The sequence below is a fragment of the Mercenaria mercenaria genome, unplaced genomic scaffold (genome assembly GCF_021730395.1).
Source record: "Mercenaria mercenaria strain notata unplaced genomic scaffold, MADL_Memer_1 contig_4524, whole genome shotgun sequence".
Classification (NCBI taxonomy): domain Eukaryota; kingdom Metazoa; phylum Mollusca; class Bivalvia; order Venerida; family Veneridae; genus Mercenaria; species Mercenaria mercenaria.
Window position 1 is genome coordinate 40,056 of NW_026462759.1, and position 6,525 is coordinate 46,580.

A 6,525-nucleotide genomic window follows, 5' to 3' on the forward strand; every position below is an offset into this window, starting at 1 on the left:
TGCTTAACATAAAAGGTCTAATATCTTTTACTAGTGAACATTACTTATTAAAATACTCCGTAAGAATTTATGAACTTACGCTGAAACAAACATACCAAGAAACAAATATCATATCTTGTTTTTGTCTGTCTTTTCCATATCGGGGGTGTATGCAAAATAGATCTAAATGCATATTAAGGCACTTAGACATCTTTCGCACTTACCCCTTTTATATTTCATTAGTAAAATCTTGTTTATTTTCTGCAAAATATAGAAATATAGGTTTTTGTCTCGATGAAAGCTTTAAATACTTTTTATCACCTTTTTTTATATCATTTTATTATCCTGCCACACTCACAATATACAAACAAGCTTTCAAACCTTTTATCAACGGGACGAGTCCCTTAACATTTTTCTTTTTAATTAATGTACATAAGTGAGAACAATATATATAGCACGTACTATTTAATATAAAAAAGGGTTGGAATAAACAAAACCTTTTTTGCGACTTTGACAAAAACAGTATATAAATGAACGAGCTAAGAATAGTTACGAGAATATCTTGCATTTATATCCATTTTACAAATCCATTTGCGTACTTCTATCCGATACTTCTCTGAATATAGATATAGGATAGTCTTAAGAATTTTAATCTTAATTTCAGGATAGATAAATAACTGTGTGCCTTGAAAAGGCAAGACTCCACAATTTGGAAAGTTGAAAATGAGACACAAGATAACATCATACAAACAAGGGAATTAACTTATAGGCATGTTCAATAATGTGTTTAAAGGGTTTCTCTCCCTTGCACTGATACTCTTAATTTGCTTACTTCTATCATAAGATATTCAGGCTCCTTCCAATGTTCTAAGTAAATTGTAAATTTTGGCAAGTATAGTAATAAGTCACTATTATCTAAAATGTATGTTAAATTATATAGAGGTACAAAGGTAGTCTTTGGTTAGTGTTTCAAAGACCAATATTACAAAAGAGGAAATGGTGTATAATATTAGGAATTGTTTTACAACAATGTTATTAATAATATGCCATTTTTATGTTGTCTTCTCCAAATAATACTGCATGACCGCCCCATATTTGATTAAATTTATTCATTGACATTGATTGCTTTGCTTGAAACTTTTCGATGCTAAAAGGCAGTGTAATGTGTTTTATAAAAACCTGAAAAACTGGGTCAGAAAAATTCATTTTAGTTTGATAAATATGATATTTAGCTGTCATTATTATTTTATTTAAGGCAGTTTGGATTATTCTATTTGCTAACATGACATTTGTTTTAGACCAATTTGATTCTATAATGTTATATTTTGTCTTCTTATCCAATTTTTGACACTTTGCCAAAACAATTGTGTTGTGTTACAGTCCCAAATTAAATGAACTATAGTTTCTGGCTGTTGTTTACAGAACGAACATAAATCATCTGTTTTAAATCCCATTTTATCAATAAATAGTTTGTCCCCAGAATTCTATGGTTGATTCTGAATTGAAACCACTGGAGTTTTGAATCTTTATTTATTTTAAATGGCAGTTTTTAAGTATTGTTCCAGTCAAAATCATTATTCAAGTTCAGATCTGCAAACCATTTACTTTTGGAAGTTGGTGAATTGTCTATGTCTGTGAACAAGGGACTAGAAATTAAGAAAAAGTCAAGTCTGGCCTGTTTACCATGATTTTTTTCAACCAAGTGTATCTTCTGTCTTTAATATGTTCTTCACGGCAATAGTCAACTGTGTCTGCTTCTAAAATTATTTTATGTACAACTTCTCTAGCATTTGGATTATTTATACTTACATAATTGTAGTAATCCATTTCTGGGTTTAAAACTAAATGCAGGCATTTTCTTGTTTTAAAAGCTTATCTTTTATGTTACGATAAAATTGTGGGTTGTCTCTATTTGGTCCATATATGCAAAATATTGTAAGGTCTTTATTTTGTATGCTAGCTTGTAAAATCATTAAGTTCCCTTGATCATTTTTTTCCATATTTTTAAATTTATACTCAACGTTATTATTTAAAAGGATGGCTACTCCTCTTTATTGGCTATTAAAATTGCTAAAGTAACACTCATATTCCCATTGACTCCTTATAAATTTAATTTCTTTATCAGTAAAATAAGTATCCTGTAAACAGTATATATTAAAGTTTTTACTTTTAATAAAGTTAAGGACATCTTTACGTTTTGACTTGTCACCTAGACCTTGCACATTCATGGAGGCTATTTTTAATTTTTCAGTCATCATTTTAAAGTTACTATGGGACTAAATAAAATGTGGACATCCCATGTAGCACTGGAGACACAATCACTCCTCAGGCAATCCTATGTAAACAATACATCTCTTAACATTTTACCATACACCATCATTTAGAATAAAAAGGGGGGGAAATGTGAGAGAGAAAAAAAAGAAAAAATCTATTTAAGAAAAAGAACAATCAAAAAATGTATCAAGCACACCGTCGTGACCATGAGCTGTTTAGAGGTTTTAAGAATGTAGAAATCTTCATGTCCTTTGTCTCCGAATTTTAACTAAGGTTAGCTATCTTTTAAGATAGTGAAGCTGTGTATTACATGTATTTAAAACATGAGCATAGTGTTACCCGAAAACCAGATAACTTGGGTGTTAGAAATCATTTAAATAATTGAGTCTTGTCATAGCCTTTACAAAGTATGTATGCTCTTTAACTCGAATAAAAGACTACATATACTTTCATTTGTAATGGCAAGATGTTTTCCAACCACAGAGCTTTAAAATAAGTTAAAAGAAATACAGTTGTTTCTTCCGAGTTTCTAATTGAAAGTCGCTTACAACCGAGCGAAAAGTCGCTTAAATCGATTATCAATCAAAAATACGTCACGGCACACGCAGATACCTACAGTCAATGAGCGTTGCGATATCGGACATGACCTTAATACTAAACCAGATTTGCATATACAAAATAAACAAAAACACGTGTTTTCTTAGCCGCTGTCAACACCTTCCTGTACAAAAATTCCAGACGGAATCCGCCTGGAAAAGGCACGTCATTGGGCTGGAATTGAGCAGGAATTGCATTATTCCGTGTGAAATTGACACGGCACGGATTTGTTCTGGAGTTCGTACGGAGACTTTCATTTTTCCGTGCGGATAAATTTAGTTTTCCGTGTGAACTCTCATTATTTTCCTGCTGCAACCCACACGTCATTTTGGTAGACACAGACTTTTTCGATTTAGTCAAATTTTGTAGACGGAATTTTGGCACTTAGTAATTTTTACAACGCGGACTTTTTCCACTTAGAAATTTTTACACTCCTACAAGCCCCAAAACAGGAATAAAACGAAGTATGGATACAAAGGAATAATGAAAATCATTACTTTGAAATCTAGTAAAGTTTTAGTCTATATCTGATCGCACTTAGCTCAGATGTCCGCACTGCATTTCAGATGGAGAAAATGCGGAAAAATTGTTGAAATCTTCAGTTTCTGCAGAAAATGATTTTTGTTTTTACGAAAAACATGCAGAATAATGACACTACATTTCGAAGTTGCGGAAATTCTGACTCTGGCAATTTCATAATGCGGAAAAGTTTTACTTAGACATTTTCAGTTGCGGAAATTTTGACCCTTGACTATTTCATAAGACAGGGACATTATGCTTAGTGGTAAATTTGACTTTTTCTGGTTTTCCTTTTAAATAAATTAAATATTACAAGATATTTTTGCAGTAAATGTTGGCGGACCTCTTTAATTAGGAATGAAAAGAGTTTCATTAATTTTCTTTCAGAAATTAAAAAAAAAATGTGACATAAATTTCACTGGTTTGCTAACTAATGAAAATGTTTTGAACAATCTTGGTAGAGGGTCACACAAGGACCATTTGTGTAAAATTATTGTAAAAGCTGGCTAGCAAGATTTAAAAAGATTGTCACTTGAATATTTTTCTTTGTTTAGATGCCACAGATATCTCTAAAAATTTAGATATACCTTGTAATTTAGACTAGTTTTTTTCTAATGCGTATACTTTCTTTTGATGTGTGGTGTAGATGTTGTTGCAATTGTGCTGTTTTTATCAAATGGGTGCTGTGTGAAGGGCTCCAAAGAAGAGGCATATTTAAATTGATTTTACTCCAAGATCCAATTTTTTCTTCAACTAATCATGTTTTAAACCAGTCCCAGTGGCCCTTATGAAATAATGAGACGTACTACACTTGGTTTTGAAGCACAAACCAGGCCGTGACGGTAATGGGTTGTTATTTGACAAGAACCAGGCGTAAAGGTGCAGTACTGGTAATTCTATTTTACTTAAGGGCGTAAATCGCAAGAAAACCAGGCATAATCTTTAAAATATCAGGCGCAAACAAACAGAGCTGTGAGAGGCGAAAGTTTGACTTTGAAATTTTCTAACTTCCAGAAAAAAGTTTATTGGATTAACATCGCACCGACACATCATGATAGGTCATATAGTGACCTTCCAGCTTTAATGGCGGAGAAAGACCCCAGGTGTCCCTCCGTGCATTATTTCATCACGAACGGGCACCTGTCTAGAACCACTGACCTTCCGTAAGCCAGCTATGGCTTCCTCATATGAAGAATACAACGCCGTGAGTGAGGCTCGAACCCACATCGATAGGGGGCAAGTGATTTGAAGTCAGCGATCTTAACCACTCGGCCACGGAGGCCCCTAGAAAAAAGTCTGACTTAGGATTTGTTTTCGCTTAAAAAAATCTAATAAAGCATACAATCTGACATTTCTTCAAATCATTTTTTTTTTGTAAATTAATTAGATATTACAAGATATATTAAAATCATTTGGAGTAAATGTTGGGGTACATCTAATTATAAATCTCATAAGTTCTTTTCTTTTTATATGCCAATGCTTTGGTGAGTATGACTTAGCTTTAATTATTCTTAAAATTCATAGTCTGCTGAAAATGAAATAGAAATTAATGAACATTAAATTACAAACAATGATCATGTAGAAATCTAGGATAGTCAATAAAAATTGCCAATGTATTTGTTTTTAACTAACTTGTATACATTGTATAAAAATACAATGTTTAAAAGGCAGTATGTGTAAATTTCTACATTGAGAGTCGGACCAATTGTAAAAATGGGAACGAGCTGAATGGGGACGAATGAATCGTAAGACAACATTTACGTGTATTTTTTTTTCGGACTTGCGTCAACTTTACGTATAAATACAATCAAGACCAGTAAAACTATACCATTTAAAATGAAACTTCATATATGTTTCTGCCAGTTTTAATTGAAAACGCCTAAATATTGAAAAAGTACAGTCTCCCGATTGCTATTAGATCTCATGCGCCGCCATGTTTGTTTACCGAAGATACCTCAGCCAATCTGCTTTTACGGGATGTTGCTGGTTTCCTGTCGCATTATTAAAAAGTTGGCCATCGCAGGAGACCATTTGGTATTGGCATATTTGATTGCTTATTGTAAGACCGAGGGTCAAATGATTCGAGTATTTCTATTGGTTTCCAAAGCTGTTGCAGTTTTTGTGCCATTTTTAAAATTTGTGATATGTTTTTCTGTGACTATGTTGTGCCAAATTGTGGTTCTGTAGTAACATACCACGCTGACCAAACAATTCAATCGTTGAGAAATCCTGCGACTTAATTCCGGAAGCGAAAGATTATAGGTAAGGGTAGACTTCTTGGGAAAAATACAAAGCCCCAGAGCCACGCATTTGCAAAGTAGGCCCACAACAAACGATTTACAGTCAACTCGTCCTCGATTTGGTCATTTCGTCCCGCTTGGCGATTTCAAATTGGTCATTTCGTTCCCCATTTTCAAACGTATTTTTTGAAAAAAGAAAAAATCAAAATATGATAAATTAAGTATTTTTTTTTGTTAATTTCCTTTTAAAGCACACAATGATTTTGTTTACTAATGAATTTGCCTCTGAAATCTGAATGCAGGCTGTTTCCCCTACAAAATTTTGAGTATTTTCACCAGTCTTGACCTCTTCTCAAAATTTTAAGCACGATTGAAATTTACAAATTTAGTTTAAATTTACCTTGAACATGATCTTATCTGTAACTGCAATTTCAGGCTTATTCTGTTTGTTAAAATGCTTTCTAAGGAATATTTAACACTTTTGATTTTGTAAGTTTTATTTGTTTTTCAGATAACTCACAGTTCTGGATATATTCTCACATGTCGGCATAAATCCAGCAAAGATCAATAGAAAACTTGTTGTCAATGACATTTTTAAATAGAAAAAATAGAAAATCCACAGGAAGCTCAACAAGACAAAATCGAAATTGTACGGTTTGATTGAGCCTGTTCATGGACAGTAATGGAAATGCAACCTATTGCCATGATGCAAGAAGATAAATCTGACAACGGTCACTGTGAATCGTCAGAAGTGCCGGTATCATCTTCATCATAATTAAAGTGAAAATAACTTGACCCTTTTAGTACTTCAGTTCAATTTGTCGATCATCTATTAATTATGTTAACAGTTATTTATCCATTTTTACAAATAACAACTTAATTGTTGGAGGCATTCACATTGTTCTGACATTAAAAG